Here is a 23,525-nt window from a genome sequence, read left to right as displayed (position 1 = left end):
TGGGTGATTTGAAAAGTCATAGTCAATCAATCAATAATTTAATAATAATTTTAGCAAAATGTTTATCTTAAATTTACAATCTGTAGAAGATATGAGAATAGAGAGGTTCAGTATTTTTGTGAAGCGTCACAGCACAGTTGAAAAATATATGGCAAATAGAAATCCAAAATGGATCATGTTAAGAGATAGATGGGAGGGGTTGAATTGAGCTGAAGGGTGGGACTAATAACAACAAGATAACCAATGTAAAATATACCGGATCTGTAAAATGTATAAAGGTTCAGAAATTTTGTGAAATAGCACAGTTACAAATAGAAATCAAACTGGATGGGCATCAGAAATAGAAGAAGGACTAAAAACAAACAAAATATAACTATTGTAAAATAGATTGTCTGTAAAATGTGTATAATATGTTTAAGAAGGTAGAAGCCTAAGTGGTATTGTTTATTAGTTTACTCCAATTGGGGGAGGGGTGGTAGGGTTTGTGGGAAATAATAAAGGTATATTCGAAGGTCTGGTTAAATTCAGCATAACAAAGTGAGAAAATGGAAGCTACTGTATGTGGTGTGTTATTAAAAGTGTAACTTTTTCTCGTGCTTCTACACCTGCATTGCTTTCTGTTTGGGGTTTTAGGCTGGGTTTCTGTACAGCACTTTGAGATATCAGCTGATGTACGAAGGGCTATATAAATACATTTGATTTGATTTGATTTTGTCAGGCTGGTGTGTCCCTAAATTAATTGGATCTGCCCTGAGTTGAAAGAGAGAGTGTATACAGTGTGGAAGAGAGTGTTTAAGCAGAGTGGTAAAAGACTGGAGAATATGTTTCTGTCCCTAGGGGCACAGAAGGTAAAAGCGATACAGGTATGGACACACCTAAACCACACCTGCACACCTTCCTTATGTAGTATGACTCACACAGATTCAGGCTGAACCAGACAATGCAGTGTTGTTCAATAACACAGTCTCATCTCAACTGATTATCTAAAACAACATGGTGAGTCATTGGTCTATAACCCGTGGGTTAAATATCTCACTGGCCAATTCCATCACTATTGACAGCAGCTGCTTGACATGCATGACAGAGCCTGTGTTCGAAAAGCATGTATATGGACAAGGGACAGAACACCCAGGAGAGGAGAGAAGTAAGCTGGGGGGTAGTAGGACTGGCTGGGAGGTAGTAGGACTGGCTGGGGGGGAGTAGGACTGGCTGGGGGAGAGTAGGACTGGCTGGGGGTAGTAGGACTGGCTGGGGGTAGTAGGACTAGCTGGGGGTAGTAGGACTAGCTGGGGGTAGTAGGACTGGCTGGGGGAGTAGGACTGGCTGGGGGAGTAGGACTGGCTGGGGAGAGTAGGACTGGCTGGGGGAGAGTAGGACTGGCTGGGGGTAGTAGGACTGGCTGGGGGTAGTAGGACTGGCTGGGGGGAGTAGGACTGGCTGGGGGTAGTAGGACTGGCTGGGGGTAGTAGGACTGGCTGGGGGGAGTAGGACTGGCTGGGGGTAGTAGGACTGGCTGGGGGTAGTGGGACTGGCTGGGGGGAGTAGGACTGGCTGGGGGAGTAGGACTGGCTGTGGGGGAGTAGGACTGGCTGGGGGTAGTAGGACTGGCTGGGGGTAGTAGGACTGGCTGGGGGAGAGTAGGACTGGCTGGGGGTAGTAGGACTGGCTGGGGGTAGTAGGACTGGCTGGGGGAGAGTAGGACTGGCTGGGGGTAGTAGGACTGGCTGGGGGTAGTAGGACTGGCTGGGGGAGAGTAGGACTGGCTGGGGGTAGTAGGACTGGCTGGGGGAGAGTAGGACTGGCTGGGGGTAGTAGGACTGGCTGGGGGGGGACTGCCTGGGAGGTAGGGACTGGCTGGGGGGAGTAGGACTGGCTGGGGGGAGTAGGACTGGCTGATGGGGGAGTAGGACTGGCTGGGGGGAGTAGGACTGGCTCGGGGGGAGTAGGACTGGCTCGGGGGTAGTAGAACTGGCTGGGGGTAGTGGGACTTGCTAGGGGGGAGTAGGACTGGCTGGGGGTAGTAGGACTTGCTAGGGGGAGTAGGACTGGCTGGGGGGGGTTGGACTGTAGGACTGGCTGGGGGGGTAGGACTGGCTGGGGGAGTAGGGGGGTAGTAGGACTGGCTGGGGGGGGGGAGTAGGACTGGCTGGGGGTAGTAGGACTGGCTGGGGGGAGAAGGACTGGCTCGGGGGGGGGGATATAGGACTGGCTGGGGGAGTAGGACTGGCTGGGGGTAGTAGGACTGGCTGGGGGTAGTAGGACTGGCTGGGGGGGGGAGTAGGACTGGCTGGGGGTGTAGGACTGGCTGGGGGGTGTAGGACTGGCTGGGGGTAGTAGGACTGGCTGGGGTGTAGTAGTACTGGCTCGGGGGGAGCAGGACTTGCTGGGGGGTAGTAGGACTGGTTCGGGGGGGGGGAGTAAGACTGGCTGGGGGTAGTAGGACTGGCTGGGGGGAGTAGGACTTGCTGGGGGGTAGTAGGACTGGTTCGGGGGGGGGAGTAAGACTGGCTGGGAGGATTAGGACTGGCTGGGGGGAGTAGGACTGGCTGGGGGGAGTAGGATGACTCACACAGATTCAGGCTGAACCAGAAAATGCAGTGTTGTTCAATAACACAGTCTCATCTCAACTGATTATCTAAAACAACACGGTGAGTCATAGGTCTATAACCCGTGGGTTAAATACCTCACTGGCCAACTCCATCACTATTGACAGCAGCTGCTTGACATGCATGACAGAGCCTGTGTTCGAAAAGCATGTATATGGACAGGGGACAGAACACCCAGAAGAGGAGAGAAGTAAGCTGGGGGTAGTAGGACTGGCTGGGGGTAGTAGGACTGGCTGGGGGTAGTAGGAATGGCTGGGGGTAGTAGGACTGGCTGGGGGTAGTAGGACTGGCTGGGGGAATAGGACTTGCTCGGGGGTAGTAGGACTGGCTGTGGGTAGTAGGACTGGCTCGGGGGTAGTAGTACTGGCTGGGGAGGGGTGTAGGACTGGCTGGGGGGGTAGGACTGGCTGGGGGGTAGTAGGACCGGCTGGGGGTGTAGTAGGACTGGCTGGGGATAGTAGGACTGGCCGGGGGAAGTAGGACTGGCTCGGGGGGGGGGAGTAAGACTGGCTGAGGGGTAGTAGGACTAGCTCGGGTGGAAGTAGGACTGGCTGGGGGTAGTAGGACTGGCTGGGGAGAGTAGGACTGGCTGGGGGGAGTAGGACTGGCTGGGGGGAGTAGGACTGGCTGGGGGAGAGTAGGACTGGCTGGGGGTAGTAGGACTGGCTGGGGGAGTAGGACTGGCTGGGGGTAGTAGGACTGGCTGGGGGTAGTAGGACTGGCTGGGGGAGTAGGACTGGCTGGGGGAGTAGGACTGGCTGGGGGTAGTAGGACTGGCTGGGGGTAGTAGCACTGGCTGGGGGAGAGTAGGACTGGCTGGGGGTAGTAGGACTGGCTGGGGGTAGTAGGACTGGCTGGGGGTAGTAGGACTGGCTGGGGGTAGTAGGACTGGCTGGGATGTAGTAGGACTGGCTGGGGAGAGTAGGACTAGCTGGGGGAAGTAGGACTGGCTGGGGGGAGTAGGACTGGCTGGGGGGAGTAGGACTAGCTGGGGGTAGTAGGACTAGCTGGGGGTAATAGGACTGGCTGGGGGGAGTAGGACTGGCTGGGGGGTAATAGGACTGGCTGGGGGGAGTAGGACTGGCTGGGGGTAGTAGGACTGGCTGGGGGTAGTGGGACTGGCGAGGGGGTAGTAGGACTGGCTGGGGGTAGTAGGACTGGCTGGGGGGTGTGGGACTGGGAGGGGGTAGTAGGACTGGCTGGGGGGAGTAGGACTGGCTGGGGGGAGTAGGACTGGCTCGGTGGGGGAGTAGGACTGGCTCGGGGGTAGTAGAACTGGCGGGGGGGTAGTGGGACTTGCTAGGGGGAGTGGGACTGGCTGGGGGGAGTAGGACTGGCTGGGGGAAGTAGGACTGGCTCGGGGGGGGGGAGTAAGACTGGCTGAGGGGTAGTAGGACTAGCTCGGGTGGAAGTAGGACTGGCTGGGGGGTAGTAGGACTGGCTGGGGGGAGTAGGATTGGCTGGGGAGAGTAGGACCGGCTGGGGGTATTAGGACTGGCTGGGGGAGAGTAGGACTGGCTGGGGGGTAGTAGGACTGGCTGGGGGGAGTAGGACTGGCTGGGGGTAGTAGGACTGGCTGGGGGTAGTAGGACTGGCTGGGGGTAGTAGGACTGGCTGGGGGTAGTAGGACTGGCTGGGGGTAGTAGGACTGGCTGGGGGAGTAGGACTGGCTGGGGGAGAGTAGGACTGGCTGGGGGTAGTAGGACTGGCTGGGGGTAGTAGGACTGGCTGGGGGGTGGGACTTGCTAGGGGGAGTGGGACTGGCTGGGGGGAGTAGGACTGGCGGGGGAAGTAGGACTGGCTCGGGGGGGAGTAGGACTGGCTGAGGGGAGTAGGACTATCTCGGGTGGAAGTAGGACTGGCTGGGGGGTAGTAGGACTGGCTGGGGGGGTAGGATTGGCTGGGGGGGAGTAGGACTGGCTGGGGGTAGTAGGACTGGCTGGGGGAGTAGGACTGGCTGGGGGGGAGTAGGACTGGCTGGGGGGAGTAGGACTGGCTGGGGGTAGTAGGACTGGCTGGGGGTAGTAGGACTTGCTGGGGGTAGTAGGACTGGCTGGGGGTAGTAGGACTGGCTGGGGGTAGTAGGACTGGCTGGGGGGTAGTAGGACTGGCTGGGGGGGTAGGACTGGCTGGGGGTAGTAGGACTGGCTGGGGGGTAGTTGGACTGGCTGGGGGTAGTAGGACTGGCTGGGGGAGTAGGACTGGCTGGGGGAGAGTAGGACTGGCTCGAGGGGTAGTAGGGGGGTAGTAGTACTGGCTCGGGGGGGGTAGGACTGGCTGGGGGTAGTAGTACTGGCTGGGGGAGTAGGACTGGCTCGGTGGGGGAGTAGGACTGGCTCGGGGGTAGTAGAACTGGCTGGGGGGTGGGACTTGCTAGGGGGAGTGGGACTGGCTGGGGGAGTAGGACTGGCTGGGGGTAGTAGGACTTGCTCGAGAGGGAGTCGGACTGGCTGGGTGGCTAGTAGGACTGGCTGGGGGTAGTAGGACTGGCTGGGGGTAGTAGGACTGGCTGGGGGGTAGTAGGACTGGCTGGGGGTAGTAGGACTGGCTGGGGGAGAGTAGGACTGGCTGGGGGGGAGTAGGACTGGCTGGGGGTAGTAGGACTGGCTGGGGGTAGTAGCACTGGCTGGGGGTAGTAGCACTGGCTGGGGGGTAGTATGACTTTCTCGGGGGGGAGTAGGACTGGCTGGGGGGGAAGTAGGACTGGCTGGGGAGGAGTAGGACTAGCTGGGGGGTAGTAGGACTGGCTGGGGGGGTAGAAGGACTGGCTCGGGGGGAGTAGGACTGGCTGGGGGTAGTAGGACTGGCTGGAGGGTAGTGGGACTGGCGAGGGGGTAGTAGGACTGGCTGTGGGGGAGTAGGACTGGCTCGGGGGGGAGTAGGACTGGCTCGGGGGGGGAGTAGGACTGGCTCAGGGGGGAGTAGGACTGGCTCGGGGGGGAGTAGGACTGGCTCGTGGGGTAGTAGAACTGGCTGGGGGGTAGTGGGACTTGCTAGGGGGGGAGTAGGACTGGCTGGGGGAGTAGGACTGGCTGGGGGGGGGGGGGACTGGACTGGCTGGTGGGTAGTAGGACTGGCTGGGGGGAGTAGGACTGGCTGGGGGTAGTTTGACTGGCTCGAGGGGGAGTAGGTCTGGCTGGGGGGTAGTAGGACTGGGGGGGGGGGATAGGACTGGCTGGGGGGGTAGGACTGACTGGGGGTAGTATGACTGGCTCAGGGGGAGTAGGACTGGCTGGGGGTAGTAGGATTGGCTGGGGTTGAGTCGGACTGGCTGGGGGAGTAGGACTGGCTGGGGGAGTAGGACTGGCTGGGGGGAGTAGGACTGGCTGGGGGAGAGTAGGACTGGCTCGGGGGTAGTAGGACTTGCTGGGGGTAGTAGTACTGGCTCGGGGGGTAGTAGGACTGGCTGGGGGTAGTAGGACTGGCTGGGGGGAGTAGTACTGGCTGGGGGTAGTAGTACTGGCTCGGGGGGGGGGGGTAGGACTGGCTGGGGGTAGTAGTACTGGCTGGGGGGAGTAGTACTTGCTGGGTAGGACTGTCTCGGGGGTAGTAGGACTGGCTCGGGGGGTAGGACTGGCTGGGGGTAGGACTGGCTGGGGGCTGTAGGACTGGCTGGGGGTAGTAGTACTGGCTAGGGGGAGTAGGGCTTGCTGGGGGTAGTAGGACTGGTTCCGGGGGAGTAAGACTGGCTCAGGGGGGTCGGACTGGCTCGGGGGGTAGTAGGACTGGCTGGGGGGACTGGACTGCTGGGAGGAGTAGGACTGACTGGGGGAGTAGGACTGGCTCAGGGGGAGTAGGACTGGCTGGGGGTAGTGGATCGGGGGGGAGAGTAGGACTGGCTGGGGGTAGTAGGACTGGCGGGGGGGGATCGGCCGGGGGAGAGTAGGACTGGCTGGGGGTAGTAGGATGGCTGGGGGTAGTAGGACTGGCTGGGGGTAGTAGGATCGGCCGGGGGAGAGTAGGACTGGCTGGGGGTAGTAGGATCGGCTGGGGGTAGTAGGACTGGCTGGGGGTAGTAGGATCGGCTGGGGGTAGTAGGATCGGCTGGGGGAGAGTAGGACTGGCTCGAGGAGTAGTAGGACTGGCTGGGGGTAGTAGTACTGGCTCGGGGGGGTAGGACTGGCTGGGGGTAGTAGGACTGGCTGGGGGGTAGGACTGGCTCGGGGGGTCGGACTGGCTCGGGGTGGGTAGGACTGTAGGACTGGCTGGGGGTAGTAGGACTGGCTGGGGGGTAGTAGGACTGGTTCGGGGGAGTAGGACTGGCTCAGGGGGAGGGGGAGGGACTGGCTGGGGGTAGTAGGACTGGCTGGGGGGGAGTAGGACTGGCTGGGGGTAGTAGGACTGGCTGGGGGTAGTAGGACTGGGGGGAGGTAGGACTGGTTGGGGGTAGGGGACTGGCTGGGGGTAGTAGGACTGGCTCAGGGGGAGTAGGACTGGCCGGGGGTAGTAGGACTGCTGGACTAGCTGGGGGATAGTAGGACTGACTGGGTGGGAGTAGGACTTGGCAGGGGGTAGTTGGACTGCTGGGAGGAGTAGGACTGGCTGGGCGGGGGGGGTAGGACTGGCAGGGGGAGTTGGACTGACTGGGAGGGGGGGTAGAACTGGCAGGGGGAGGTGGGTAGTAGGACTGGCTGGGTGGGGGTAGACCTGGCAGGAGGAGTTGGACTGACTGGGAGGGGGGGTAGAACTGGCAGGGGGAGTTGGACTGACTGGGGGGGGGTAGAACTCGCAGGGGGAGTTTGACTGACTGGGGGGTAGAACTGGCTGGGGGGAGTTGACTGACTGGGGGGTAGAACTGGCAGGGGGTTGGGTAGGACTGGCTGGGGGGAGTTGGACTGACTGGGAGGGGGGGGTAGAACTGGCAGGGGGTGGTGGGTAGTAGGACTGGAACAGTTGTTATTCAATACCTTGTTATGGGTGGAGGGGTATATTTTCATGTGAAATTGAAACAGATATTATTGTGGAAACCAGTTTTGCAATGTTCTACCTAACTTTAATTGTGTCAATAACGGAATCCTCCCCTTTCCCACCTGGGAAGAAGATGGAGCAAAACCTAAACCAAAGTAAGTATCCTGAACCAAAATTATATATTCAATAAATTGAACTCAGAAAAGGTTCAGGAGCACATTTCAAACACCATTACAGCGACAGTTTTTATGATGTGTTATAAGAGTTAATGTTTTTTTATTTTTTTATTATAACTAAAGACAGAAGAGAATGGCAGGCCAAAAAAAGAAAACAGTGAGAGAAGAAGAGAGCGATCTTAAGTGGACGACGAAAGGAGCTGAATATTGATATCTCAAAGAGGACAAACTAATGTAACTGGGTTCAGTTGGAATTCTATCCTCCCTATGTCACCAGATTCAGAAGAACTTTACACAGGCATGTCGTTCTGATAACCGTATGAGGGACATTCTCCAATAATTAATGTTAAAATCTCACTCTAACCAGATGAAATACTACTCTCTCATGATTCATTATACACACTTGTATATGTGTGAAATAGGACAAATATAAGCCTCCCACCAAATTATTATTATTATTATTATTTACTACAGATGTTCAGTTAACCACTGAGCAGAATTATAGGGTGTTCCTAATTTCCCCTTTGTTCTATGATGTCCACTCTCTCCCTCATATAGAGAAAAGGCTGGTGGAAGTGGATATATCAACTTGAGGCAGAGAAAATTGATCTGCAGTACCAACACTCACGGCAGAAATATGGTGTAAGGTTGACACTTACTTTTCTTTCTATACTTTAGGCCATAGTGTCAAACTGAGTAAACAGCATGTGCCTATACGATTCACATGAAAGAGAAAGTGGGGGATCTAAGATCAGTTTTCTTTTTACAACAGCATCGCTAACACATGTACTATAAAGTGACATGAGTACATAGATTTATATACTGCTTTCTCGTAAAATGTACACGCTTACACAATACCACAAAACCACACCCTCTTCATTACTGGAACTACTGTATATCTCACTTGAATGGACTTGACAGGGAGACATAGAATAGTCTGTTGGCAGTGATCCAAGAGAAATACATAGACATGCAGTGCGTTCGAAAAGTATTCAGACTCTTTGCTTTTTCCACATTTTGTTACATTACATCCCTATTCTAAAATCTATCTATCTACACACATCACCCAATAATGACAAAGCAAAAACAGCTTTTTAGAATTTTTTGCAAATGTATAAAATAAATAAATATCACATTCAGATAAGTATTCAGACCCTTTCCTCAGTACTTTGTTGAAGGACCTTTGGCAGCGATTACAACCTTGAGTCTTCTTGGGTTTGACGCTACAAGCTTGGCACACCTGTATTTGGGGAGTTTCTCCCAATCTTCTGTGCAGATCCTCTCAAGCTCTCAGGTTGGAGTGTTAATGCACAGCTATTTTCAGGTCTCTCCAGATATGTTAGATCTGGTTCAAGTCCAGGCTCTAGTTGGGCCACTCAAGGACATTCAGAGACTTGTCCCAAAGCCACTCCTGCATTGTCTTGGCAATGTGCTTATGGTCGTTGTCTTGTTGGAATGTGTGAGGTCCTGAGTGCTCTGGAGCACTCAAGGATCTCTCTATACTCTGCTCCATTCATCTTTCCCTCGATCCTGACTATTCCCAGTCCCTGCCACTGAAAAACATCCACACAGCATGATGCTGCCACCACCATGCTTCACCGTAGGGATGATAGGTTTCCTCCAGATGTGACGCTTGGCATTCAGGCCAAAGAGGTCAATCTTGATATCATCAGAACAGAGAATCTTGTTTCTCATGGTCTGAGAGTATTTAGGTTCCTTTTGGAAAACTCCAAGTGGGCTGTCATGTGCCTTTTACTGAGGAGTGGCTTCCGCCTGGCCGGCTTACCATAAAGGCTTGATTGATGGAGTGCTGCAGAGATGGTTGTCCTTCTGGAAGGTTCTCCCATCTCCACAGGGGAACTCCTGAGCTCTGTCAGAGTAACCATTGGGTTCTTGGTCACCTCCCTGACCAAGGCCTTACTCCCCCGATTGCTCAGTTTGGTGGATGCAAACTTCTTCCATTTAAGAATGATGGAGGCCACTGTGTGCTTGGGGACCTTCAAAGCTGCAGAAATGTTTTGGTACCCTTTCCCCAGATCTGTGCCTCGACACAATCCTGTCTCAGAGCTTGACAGACAATCGCTTGACATCATGGCTTGGTTAATGCTCTGACATGCACTGTCAACCATCGGACCTTATTTAAACAGGTGTGTGCCTTTCCAAACCATGTCCAATCAATTTAATTTACCACAGGTGGACTCCAATCAAGTTGTAGAAACATCTCAAGGATGATCAATGGAAACAGGATGCACCTCAGCTCAATGTTGAGTCTCATAGCAAAAGGATTGAAAACTTATGAAAATAAAGTATTTACATTTTATTTTTTTAATACATTTGCTAGAATTTCTAGAAACCTGTTTTTGATTTGTCATTATGGGGTTTTGGGTGTAGATTGATGAGGATTTGTATTTATTTAATCTATTTTAGAATAAGGCTGTAACGTAACAATTGTGGAAAAAGTTAAGGAGTCTGAATACTTTCCAAATGCACTGTATGATATAAATATGATATATGTATGTAGTCACTGTCAAAACTCATTATATAAGTCACTGTGCTGAGGAATCGAGTCAGTGATCATCAGAAAGTGTGAGTACAAAGACTTGACCTAGATTTAAGGTAACTCCCAAAATAAAGGAAACACTTGATTAAATTAGGTATATAAAGCATATTGAAAGCAGGTGCTTCCACACAGGTGTGGTTCACTAAGCAATTAACATCAGATCATTTATAGGGTCATTTATATAAATGCCCAGTGGCCCATTATTTTGGGGTCAGTGCTATCTGAGATTCTTGGGACATCCCTACCCAAAATCCTTACCCTAACCTTAACACTTACCTAACCCTAACCTTAACCATTTTAAATTTCAACTACAATGGTGTAAGGACATCCCTAGGATAACACAGAACATTATTTTGGTTACCATGGCTAGATCTCAGTGACTTTGAAAGAGGGACCTCGAAGTACAAAGATACTGTATGGCCTGTATAAAAAATATAAACGCAACATGCAACAATTGCAACAACTTTACTGAGTTACAGTTCATATAAGGAAATCAATCAATATAAATAATTGAATCAGGCCATAATCTATGGATTTCACATGACTGGGAATGTGCAGCCATGGGTGGGGATAGGCCCACCCACTTGGGAGACAGGGCCACCCACTAGGGAGACAGGGCCACCCACTAGGGAGCAGGCCTAGACAATCAACATTAGTTTTTCCCCACTAAATGTGTTTATTAAAGACAGAAATGCGTCTCAGTTTCCTCAGCTGTCCGGGTGGCTGGTCTCAGTTGATCCCGCAGGTGAAAAAGCCGGATGTGGAGGTTCTGGGCTGGAGTGGTTACATGTGGTCTGTTGTTCTGAGGCCGGTCGGTTCTATATCCTCTGAAACGACATTGGAGACAGCTTAAGGTAGAGAAATTAACATTTAATTATCTCGCAACAGCTCTGGTGGACATTCAGACAGTCAGCATGTCAATTGCAAGCTCTCTCAAAACTTGAGACATATATGGCATTGTGTTGTGTGACAAAACTATCCATTTTAGATTTGTCTTTTATTGTTCCCAGCACAAGGTGCACCTTTGTAATGATCATGTTATTTAATCAGATTCTTGATATGCCTCTCCTGGCAGGTGGAGGGATTATCTTGGCAAAGAAGAAATGTTTACTATCAGGGATGTAAACAAATTTGTGCACAACATTTGGAGAAAAATAAGCTTCTTGTGCATATAGAACATTTCTGTTTTTTTTTATTTAAGTTCGTAAAACATGGGACCAACATGTTGTTTTATATTTTTGTTCAGTATAGATCATTCCTATACACACACATCCCTAAAATCTTAATTTCCTCCTACACTGTATCTTGTACATTTTATTGTTTTCTTCGAGTAGTGTTTCTTCCATTGATAATACCCGGCAAGTTATCATCCAGTATTGTTTCAGCCGTTGATAATACCCTGCTAGGTTTCCTCCAGTAGTGTTGCAGCCGTTGATAATACCCTGCTAGGTTTCCTCCAGTAGTGTTGCAGCCGTTGATAATACCCTGCTAGGTTTCCTCCAGTAGTGTTGCAGCCGTTGATAATACCCTGCTAGTTTTCCTCCAGTAGTGTTGCAGCCGTTGATAATACCCTGCTAGGTTTCCTCCAGTAGTGTTGCAGCCGTTGATAATACCCTGCTAGGTTTCCTCCAGTAGTGTTGCAGCCGTTGATAATACCCTGCTAGGTTTCCTCCAGTAGTGTTGCAGCCGTTGATAATACCCTGCTAGGTTTCCTCCAGTAGTGTTGCAGCCGTTGATAATACCCTGCTAGGTTTCCTCCAGTAGTGTTGCAGCCGTTGATAATACCCTGCTAGGTTTCCTCCAGTAGTGTTACAGCCGTTGATAACACCCTGCTGAGACTGATAAGCCTGTCCCAGTGTAAAGGCTCGCCTTGAGCCTCGTCAAGTTTCTGCCCCCTCTTGAATTTCCATCCTCTCCACTCTCTGCCCATTCCCAGTTGTTTGAAATGAATCTGCTGACAGCTGCAGGCTGACCCTGAGAGGGGTTGAGAGGTGCTGAGAGGGGCTGGCGCTGTGGCACAAACGGCCCACCACCATCCAGACAACCATGGCCTGGGGTTGAAAAGAAAAGTGTATCAGAAGAGACCAACCTATAGCTGAACAGCCAAAACAACAAATGCATGCACACAAATACATGCACACAACACTCACACCAGTGTATGCACACACAGAAACACACACACACAGTGGGAACAATGGAACCGCAACAGCTGAAAGGCCTCAAATCTGCCTGTGAGGTCACCACTAGTAGTACACCCTACAATAAAATACAGAAGACCCAACACTTGTATTGTAAGCACGTCAGCCCTACCGTCAGATACCTCATGTAGGGTATCTAATACATTCTATCTTTAGGTCTTATCTGATGGTTTAGCTCCCAGGCTGTAGCCTGAATATTGACTAGCCTGAGCATGTCGGTAGTGTATGTACTAAGAACGACATGAAACAGTTATTATAAGTCTGTGGGCCATACACTGTTGGAATCGTAAATTAACGGTGTTATACATCAAATTCTTTCTCACTGGTTTCAGACCTGCACAAACATTCCGGACTCAGTCTCACTTCAATATGGGTGTAAACCACGTTAATACTATCAATATTGCCTAAAACATCAGTGTGTAGCAAATATCTGGGGAGGTGAACCGAATGCTGAAATCCCACATTGTAGCATATTACATGTGGCATAATGGGCTGGCTGGTAGTCAGCATTTAGCAACAGGATCACTCACCGGATTAGCTACATAAAATAATAAGTAGTTATTCTCACAGGCAGAGTCAAACACATTTCTTTCAATAGCCTTCACTAGCTTCTCTCTGTAAACTTCACTAGCTTCTCTGCAGCCTTCACTAGCTTCTCTGCAGCCTTCACTAGCTTCTCTCTGCAGCCTTCACTAGCTTCTCTGCAGCCTTCACTAGCTTCTCTCTGCAGCCTTCACTAGCTTCTCTGCAGCCTTCACTAGCTTCTCTTTACAGCCTTCACTAGCTTCTCTCTGCAGGGCATCACATTCAAACACCTACTGATAGGGTAGAGGACATGATCTGCACCATGCTACACATGCCGCTAGGGGGCTAATCATCACCAAATCACTGACCGGGCACACAGGGCATGTGCTCTGGGGCGTGACCTCCATGGGGCCCCCCACTCATTTTGTTAGTCACTCTCTCACAGCTATCATGAACATGGCATAAGTAATGGAAAATGTGTCGAATTGGAGGATGCCCATTTCCAGCAGGTCATTTAGTCAAATTTTTTGCCCTTCTAGATCTGCCCCGGTCAACTGGTGTTATTGTGAAATTGGAAAAATCTAGGAGCAACAACTGCTCAGCCACGAAATAGTAGACGACACAAGTTCACAGAAGAGAATTGCCGAGTGCTGAAGCGTGTAGTATGTAAAACTCCCTCGGTTGCAAAACTCACTACAGAGTTCCAAACTGCTTCTGGAAGCAACATCAGCACAATAACTGTTTGTCGGGAGCTTCATGAAATCGGTTTCCATGGCCGTGAAGCCGCACATAAGCCTAAGATCACCAGCATCGACTGCATCAGAGCCTATGGACTCTGAAGCAGTGGAAACACGTTCTCTAGAGTGAAGAATCACGCTTCACCATCTGGCAGTCCGACAGACAAATCTGGGTTTGGCGAATGGCAGGAGAACGCTACCTGCCCCAATGCATAGTGCCAACTGTAAAGTTAGCTGGAGGAGGAAAAATGGTCTGGGGCTGTTTTTCATTGTTCGGGAGAGATCCATTAGTTCCAGTGAAGGGAAATCTTAACGCTACAGCACACATTAACATTATAGACGAGTCTTTGCTTCCAACTTTGTGGCAACCGTTTGGGGAAGGCCCATCCTATTTCAGCATGACAATGCCTCAGTGGACAAAGCGAGGGCCATACAGAAATGGTTTGTCAAGATCTGTGTGGAAGAACTTGACTGGCCTGCACAGAGCCCTGACCTCAATCCCATCTAACACCTTTGGGTTGAATTAGAAGGTCGACTGCGAGCCAGGCCTAATTGCCCAACGTCAGTGTCTGATCCTCACTAATGCAGGTTGCGTTCTCCTGGCATCCGCTAAACCCAGATGTGTCCGTTGGAATGGAAGCCAATCCCTGCAGCAATGTTCTAACATCTAGTGGAAAGCCCTCCCAGACGAGTGGAGGCTGTTATAGCAGCAAGGGGGGACCAACTTTTGGAATGAGATGTTCGATGAGCAAGTGTCCACATACTTTTGGTAATGTAGTGTACCTATATGGGGTTTCCCAACAGGATGAATGATTATGGTCAGCTTTCTGATATTACCATGGCGGAGGCAGTGCAGTACCTGTCCAGTGGAGATGTGAACTACCAGCACTATGGCGCCTCATTCGTCCAACACTCAGAGGACAAGGCCAAGCAGGAGGTGAGGCCCAGCCGTGGGTCTCCAGAACCCGGACTCAACAACACCGTCCTGGTAGGACGTCTACTTTGTGCATGACACAAGTAATTTTTCCAGCAATTGTTTAGACAGATTATTTCACTAATAATTCACTGTACCACAATTCCAGTGGGTCAGAAGTTTACATACACTCAGTTGACTGTGGTTTTAAATAGCTTGGAAAATTCCAGAAAATTATGTCATGGCTTTAGAAGATTCTGATAGGCTAATTGACATAATTTGCGTCAATTGGAGGTGTAAATGTGGATGTATTTCAAGGCCAAGACCTCAGAAGGACACAAGGACCAAGCAGCGTGCTATAGATGCAAAAACGACACCGGGGTCCGCGGCCACAGAAACCCCAAGATTTGTTTGGGGTCACAAGGGGCTGTTGGTCAAGCCGAGGAGAGAGCCACAGACCGTCGGGGAGTCAATGGAGCTGTTGGAGGAGGGAGAACAGAGAGAGATGTTGTTGAGGTGTATTCTGCAGTGCATTCGCACACTTGGGTTGTGCCGTGGTGGAGATCTTTGTGGGCTATACTCGGGCCTGGTCTCAGGATGGTAAGTTGGTGGTTGAAGATATCCCTCTAGTGGTGTGGGGGCTGTGCTTTGGCAAAGTGGGTGGGGTTATATCCTGCCTGTTTGGCCCTGTCCGGGGGTATCATCGGATGGGGCCACAGTGTCTCCTGACCCCTCCTGTCTCAGCCTCCAGTATTTATGCTGCAGTAGTTTATGTGTCGGTGGGCTAGGGTCAGTCTGTTATATCTGGAGTACTTCTCCTGTCTTATCCGGTGTCCTGTGTGAATTTAAGTATGCTCTCTCTCTTTCTCTCTTTCTCTCTTTCTCTCTCTCAGAGGACCTGAGCCCTAGGACCATACCTCAGGACTACCTGGCATGATGACTCCTTGCTGTCCCCAGTCCACCTGGCCGTGCTGCTGCTCCAGTTTCAACTGTTCTGCCTTTGGCTATGGAACCCTGACCTGTTCACCGGACGTGCTACCTGTCCCAGACCTGCTGTTTTCAACTCTCTAGAGACAGCAGGAGCGATAGAGATACTCTTAATAATCGCTATGAAAAGGTGTTGACTTGTTGCACCCTCGACAACCAGTGTGATTATTGTTATTTGACCATGTTCTGTTATAATCTCCACCCGGCACAGCCAGAAGAGAACTGGCCACCCCTCATAGCCTGGTTCCTCTCTAGGTTTCTTCCTAGGTTCTGGCCTTTCTAGTGAGTTTTTTCTAGCCACCGTGCTTCGACACCTGCATTGCTTGCTGTTTGGGGTTTTAGGCTGGGTTTCTGTACAGCACTTTGAGATATCAGCTGATGTAAGAAGGGCTTAATAAATACATTTTATTTGATTTTCAATAATGTTTTACTCCTCATCTTTGGATTACACTCGTATTAAATTTGTAAGCATTAACTCAACCAAGTTAACCAAGATGCTATGCTTTATTTTAACAGTGCACATTCATGGTTAAGTAATTAGAGCCTATTGAGCATAGGCTATAATCTCTCAGACACCCAGTGCATCCACAAGGTAACCCAACTTTTGTCACAGTTGTTAATGAATCAGACGCAGCTGAGAAGAAGCGAAACAGTTGAATTTAGTGGAAACCATTAGTAACAAGAATGGTAACGAGCATTTGTTGTTACACGTCTCTAATTACAGACCGCAATTACTACCAGTTACATGTTGTTAGTACATTGTAACTATGAGCCGTTACAGTTAACCACTATATGAGTTACAGTGCAATTACACATGTAATTACACTGTAATAAGGACCCCTTTGAAATAAGTGTCATCGAGATGGATAGAGTATCTCTCAATTTTAAATCAGGCGATCCCATATGCGGTCGAAACCTCTAGTATGGAAAGTTAAGGGTAGGGTTAGGGTTAGGTAAAGGCATGCAAATTACAGGTCCAATTCAGCAATTCTTATCTCTATATCACATTATTTCTGGGTAAAAATTAAATACCTCTGTGTACATATTTTCAATTAAAATAGTAAAAAAAGCAACAAAAATAGCTTCTTAGTAAAGGGACATTTCTCAAGCAGGAATTAATTTAGCTAAGACTGTATGGGAGTGGTCTGAGTGGGGAAGGAAAAGCTGTTATTGGCAGAGAGGTTTGGAACTATCTTTCTTATTGGTCTATTAACTAATTTATGCATGTTGATGTCACCATGGAAGGCCAAAACTACATCCCACCAATACAGGCTGAAATCTCAGGCATTCTACTCTAAAATCTCTTACACTGAAATGTCAGCTCTTACATCTTTTTCAAAATGTCACAGTATTATTCCTACCTCATAGTGTGTAAATATACATATAAACCACCGGAAAATCCTGTTTTTCACTGCACTGGGCCTTTAACATTGGGATGGCATATCGCTTTCTGACACCATTCCTTTTCTGCCAGTTAGATATACACTTTCATAATTAGATAATGAAACACCTTGGAGGTAGAATAATTATGTAACAGGGTGGTGCTTTACAAGATCCAAACAATACAATGCTCTGCCTCTTCCTGATGTACAGTATCCATGGCTCTATACCAATGGCTATGTTGGTGGGAACCTGAAGTATCTATGTTAATGATGATTAATGCCATGGTCATTAAAAAAACAACCACACCTTCCTTGAAAACCACTTATATGCCGAGCTGGCTAAGTGCCAAGTCTCAGTAGTGTCGATGATCTGGGATTGTTTCACACTGTGGTTCTATACCATGTGACAGAGTAGATAATGTGTTCTTTGGTGGGTGTAGTCATCCTCAAAATTAGTTGCAAGCAAAGAATATATCTCAAGTTAAAAGGTCAAACATTACCCAACTCCATTCCCTATACATCCCTCTTAGGAAAATAGGTGCGATCTGGAACCTAAAAGTGTTCTTCTGCCGTCCCCATATGAGAGCCCTTTGACAAACCTTGTTGGTTCCAGGTAGAACCCTTTCACATTCCATGTAGGACCCTTTTCACAGATGGTTCTACATGGAACCCAAAATAGTTCTACCTGCAACCAAAAAGGGTTCTACCTGGACCTAAAAAGGGTTATCCTATGAGGCCAGCCGATGAACCCTTTTGGAGCCCTTTTTCTAAGAGTGTGTACTATGTATATTAAAACAATTACAATACTGAAATGGGCCAACAAATCTGTACACACCATTGTTTCTTGTTACTTGCTAATCCCAGAGCCATAAGGTAAGGTACAGTAAATACTGGGTGAAAGACATAACCTGGTTTTGTGCCCACAGAACAGTGTTTGCCCTATGCCCACACAACATTTTTTATTTAACCTTTATTTAACTAGGAATGTCCGTTAAGAAGAAAATATTGTTTACAATGACGGCCTAGGAACAGTGGGTAACTGCCTTGTTCAGGGGCAGAACGACAAATTTTTACCTTGTCAGCTCAGGGATTTGATATAGCAACATTTTGGTTACTGGCCCAATGCTCTCACCACTAGGCTACCTGACACCCCATGAGACAAGACAGGCAGGGTAAGTAAAACAAATCAAAGTGAGGTAATGGGTGTAAACCAGGGCACAGGGTGTGTCTGCTGCTGCACCACCTGCTGTTATTCAGGTGTAGCTCAACCGTCCTTGTATGACCAAGTGGCTATCAGGAGTCGTGTCTGTTTCTGCAGCATTTACCGTGAATGCGATCTCCGTGAACGTCGGAAACATTGCCTTTAAATAATGTAAACATTTAGACAGGCAGCCCAATTCAGATTTTTATTCTCTCACTATAATTATTATTTTAATCAATCATATTACCTCTGAAAAAGGTTACATGCAAAAATATTTGATGTTTGCCTAAATGCATTCCACATTTACTGATCTGCTGTATCTGGTTGATATGGTTCTGTTATTCAGGGTTTCCCAAACTCAGTTCTCAGGGCCCCAAGGGGGACACATTTTGTTTTTTGCCCTAGCACCACACAGCTGATTAAAAAAAATCAACTTTTTCTTTTCTTTTATTTCACTTGGTAAGCTAGTTGAGAACAAGTTCTCATTTACAACTGCGACCTGGCCAAGATAAAGCAAAGCAGTGTGACAGAAACAACAACACAGTGTTACACATGGGATAAACAAGCATACAGTCAATAACACAATAGAAAAAAAAGTAATTACAATTTAGCAGATTAACTGGAGTGATAGATGAGCAGATGTTGATGTGTGTAGTGATACTGGTGTGCAAAAGAGCAGCAAAGTAAATAAAAACAATATGGGGGATGAGGTAGGTAGATTGGGTGAGCTATTTACAGATGGGCTATGTACAGCTGCAGCGATCGGTTAGCTGCTCAGATAGCTGATGTTTAAAGTTAGTGAGGGAAATGTATGTCTCCAGTTTCAGTGATTTTTGCAATTTGTTCCAGTCACTGGCAGCAGAGAACTGGAAGGAAAGGCTGCCAAAGGAGGTGTTGGCTTTGGGGATGACCAGTGAGATATACCTGCTGGAGCGCGTGCTACAGGTGGGTGTTGTTATCGTGACCAGTGAGCTGAAATAAGGCAGAGCTTTACCTAGCATAGACGTATAGAAGACCTGGAGCCAGTGGGTCTGGCGAAGAAGATGTAACGAGGGCCAGCTGACTAGAGCATACAGGTTGCAGAGGTGGGTGGTATAAGCGGCTTTGGTAACAAAACGGATGTCACTGTGATAGACTACATCCAATTTTCCTGAGTAGAGTATTGAAAGCAATTTTTTTGATGACATCCCCGAAGTCGAGGATCGGTAGGATTATCAGTTTTAATAGGGTAAGTTTGGCGGCATGAGTGAAGGAGGCTTTTGTCACGTTCTGACCTTAGTTTTTTTGTTATGTCTTTGTTTTAGTATGGTCAGGGCGTGAGTTGGGTGGGTTGTCTATGTTTGTTTTTCTATGATTTGCTATTTCTGTGTTTGGCCTGATATGGTTCTCAATCAGAGGCAGCTGTCAATCATTGTCCCTGATTGAGAACCATATTTAGGGAGACTGTTTTCTATTGTGTTTCGTGGGTGATTGCCAGAACTGTTTTTGGTAGTTTCTCTTTGGTATTTTTGTTATTTCCGTGTTCATTTTAATAAATATGGACACATACCACGCTGCACCTTGGTCCTCACCTTCTTCCACCAACAACGGCCTTTACAGCTTTGTTAGAAAGCCGTAGAAAGTCGATTCTGGATTTGATTTTGGATTGGAGATGTTTGATATGAGCCTGGAAGGAGAGTTTACCGTCTAGCCAGACACCTAGGTATTTGTAATTGTCCACATATTCTAGATCAGGACCATCCAGAGTAGTGATGCTAGTTGGGCGGGCGTGTGCGGGCAGCGAAGCATGCATTTAGTTTTACTAGCGTTTAAGAGCAGTTGGAGGCCACGGAAGGAGTGTTGTATGGCATTGAAGCTTGTTTGGAGGTTAGTTGACACAGTGTCCAAAGAAGGGCCAGATTTATACAGAATGGTGTCATCTGCATAGAGGTGGATCAGGGAATCACCCGCAGCAAGAGCGACATCATTGATATATACAGAGGAAAGAGTCGGCCCGAGAATTGAACCCTGTGGTACCCCATAGAGACTGCCAGAGGTCCGGACAACAGGCCCTCCGATTTGACACACTAAATTCTGTCTGCGAAGTAGTTGGTGAACCAGGCGAGGCAGTCATTTGTGAAACCAAGGCTATTGATTCTGCCGATAAGAATACATTGATTGACAGAGTCGAAAACCTTGGCCAGGTCGGTGAAGACGGCTGCACAGAACTGTCTTTTATCGATCGCGGTTATGATATCCTTTAGTACCTTGAGCGTGGCTGAGGTGCACACATGACCAGCTCGGAAACCGGATTGCACAGTGGAGAAGGTACGGTGTGATTTGAAATGGTCAGTCATCTGTTTATTAACTTGGCTTTCGAAGACTTTAGAAAGGCAGGTCAGGATGGATATTGGTCTATAACAGTTTGGGTCTAGTGTCGCCCCCTTTGAAGAGGGGGATGACCGTGGAAGCTTTCCAATCTTTAGGGATCTCAGACGATACGAAAGAGAGGTTTAATAGACTGGTAATAGGGGTTGCAACAATGGCGGCGGATAATTTTAGAAAGAGAGGGTTCCAGATTGTCTAACTAATCATCACGCTTTGGTAATTTTAATCAGCTTTGTAGTGCACCCCTTGCAGTCCCGAGGACAGAGTTTGGGAAGTGTTATTTGAAGTAGACCATGCATTCACACGGTATTGACATTGGCACTGTTAAGACTGGTAACGCCCTGCGATAGACGAGCATCCTGTCCAGGGGGTGTATTTGTACGTAAAGATGTATCACTCTATAGAAACAGTCTCCTCCTCCTATGAGCCAAGACTCATGGAAGGCTACTTACTGGTATCATCTTAGAATTTGTGAACTTGGGGAAACAACACAAAAAGCTAACAACACAAAAAGCTAACAAGCATGAGTTCTCAAGAACAAATGTTTTGAAAATATTCTTTATCCATTATCCATTGAGATCATACAAACAGAATAACAGAAATTATCTTTGGCTAAACATTACATATACAATTTCTCATCTGAATAACCCAAGTGTGGAGGTTGGGTTTGTAGGATCCATTTTCAATGTTTACTAAATTAAAAATTATACAATGAAGAGAGACCAGCTAGCAGAGAAACAAGCTTGCTGCAATCAGGTCAGTGTGGGGCAAGCGGGTGGACCGCCTTCCCTTGTTTTTCAACCCTGGGCCCAATGTTACTGTTGATGTGCAACCATTTAGGAGCCGCTGCCCTTTCAGGCAGTACATAGCGTCTAAATATGGAATCAAGATCTGGGCTGACTGGGATGCTGCTTCATCATATGTGTGGAACTTGCAAGAGTGTACAGGGAAGCTCCAACCTCAGCTGTTGAATACATGGCATAGGTCTATCAATTCCTCTAAGTTTGTGTTCACGGCTGACACGTGCCTAGTGTCCTACGTGCCAAAGAAAGGCATACACGTTGTACTCATGAGTATGCTTCATAGGGATGGGAGAATCTGTGGCCAGGAACATCAAAATACAGAAATCTTAATGGATTACAATGCCTCAAAGGAGAAGTGGACAATTTAGACAAGCTGCTGACTGGCTACAGCTGCAAAAGAAGAACCCTACGCTGGCCACTTGTGATATTCTTCAACATCTTCGACGTCTCGGCTTACAACACGTTTGTCATCTGGATGGCTTTGATCCCAGAATGGAACAGAGGGAAGCTCCAGAGGAGACAGCTCTTTCTCGAGGAGCCTGGCAAGGCATATCCCAGGACCCCAGCTTCTGCAGCCATCGTGAGGAGGATTCAGGAGGAGGATGCTGGTGCCCCATCAGACCCACAGAACCAACAACTCCAATACAGGAAGTAAGTGTGAGTGATTGTGTTGCTTGTGTGTGTGTGTCTGACTCTCCTACCTTGGCCTGCTGTAACTATATATGTGAGTGAGTGAGTGAGTGAGTGAGTGAGTGAGTGAGTGAGTGAGTGAGTGAGTGAGTGAGTGAGTGAGTGAGTGAGTGAGTGAGTGAGTGAGATGTTAGTTAAATTCCTGAACTAAGTGTTTTCATCATTCTAGATTGCAGTCGGTAGCAACAAGAAGAAGTGCTGCGATCTGTGTGGACCCAAGAAGGGCAGGAAGACACAGTACACATACATCAAGTGCAAGAAATACATTTGCAACACTCACACAGTAGCACACTGTCCCCCATGTGGTGTGTAGACCGGCCTTAATTTGTGTTCAATGGGGCTCATTTATAATTTCCATAAAATACTGTATGTAAAATTTGTCCTTCCAATTTGTTCAGTTCAAAGCAATAAACATCAATAGTGATAACCGTTATATTTGTTCAAGATTAACATGATTTATTCCACCCATGTCTTGATTATAATTGATTTTTGTTTCCAAAAATCACATTTTATTTAAAAAACGAATAGAGCTTTTATTTCTGAATGTGATCTAGCATAGGTAAATGGCAAATGTTTAAAACCTTTATTTAACTAGGCAAGTCAGTTAAGAACAAATTCTTATTTACAATGACGGCCTACCTCGGCCAAACCGGAACGACTCTGGGCCAAATATTAACCATGTATGCGGTATGTATTGCTTGCTTAAGTATTAAGTATTTTTACGTAAATTCTTATGGCTGTATTGTTTTCAAAATAATGTTGTGGGACCCGACAACATTGGGACAATGACAAAAACATGTACACCACACAAGGGTTAAATACACAGAAGTGACTAAAATGTCAAGGTTAAACATTTGTGACAAATAAAATATGTCAGTTACAACATCTGATCATTTCAGTAGCCTATAGCCTAGATTCAGTCCGGACCGCGGAATATCCATGTTATAGAGCTGTTGATATTTAAAGGCAACTTTGTTCATGGAGAATGTAATAAACCATAATTTTTATGCAAGCGAAGGGGTCCTATTCAAGCAAATCCCTTATCCTTTCAGTAAAGATACAATATTCTAAACATTCATCCCTGATACACAATATCACCCAATGGCAAATAAAGACCATTGGGTATCAGAGCACAAAAGTCATACATCCTTATGACATAACCGGATCATTCATACAATATAACAATATAACACTTCATTAAGGTTGGGTTTAGTTAAGTTAAGGTATATCTTTAGTGAGGTTAAGGTCAGAGAAAAGCATAAAAGTTACCATTGGATTAGAGTACCGCCATTAATTTTCCTGACAGTTAAATAGACTGTTCATAATTAGACAATGAAACACTGTGGATGTAGAAGAATGATGTCACAGATTGGTGCTTCACAAGATCCAGACAGTACAATGCTCTGCCTGACTCTATCCACGGCCCTATACCCATGGCTGTGTTGGTGGGAACCTGAAGTATCTACTTTAAT

General features: G+C 48.1%; 1 long non-coding RNA gene across 2 annotated transcripts; it reads left to right on the top strand.

Moving 5' to 3' along the window:
- The first annotated feature begins 2,570 nt into the window (after positions 1-2,570).
- Positions 2,571-14,693, top strand: LOC135528004 (uncharacterized). 2 transcript variants are annotated; one of them, XR_010453496.1, is made up of 5 exons: positions 2,571-2,796; positions 7,645-7,669; positions 7,814-7,924; positions 8,249-8,332; positions 14,515-14,693. It is a non-coding gene; the product is annotated as an uncharacterized LOC135528004 (long non-coding RNA). The 2 variants fall into 2 exon arrangements; XR_010453495.1 differs by lacking the exon at positions 2,571-2,796 and having other exon boundaries at positions 7,619-7,669.
- Positions 14,694-23,525: the final 8,832 nt, after the last annotated feature.

The sequence above is a fragment of the Oncorhynchus masou genome, chromosome 5 (assembly GCF_036934945.1).
Source record: "Oncorhynchus masou masou isolate Uvic2021 chromosome 5, UVic_Omas_1.1, whole genome shotgun sequence".
In the NCBI taxonomy this organism is placed as follows: domain Eukaryota; kingdom Metazoa; phylum Chordata; class Actinopteri; order Salmoniformes; family Salmonidae; genus Oncorhynchus; species Oncorhynchus masou.
The sequence above is the reverse complement of the archived record's forward strand: the minus strand, read 5'-3'. Positions and strand labels throughout refer to the sequence as shown.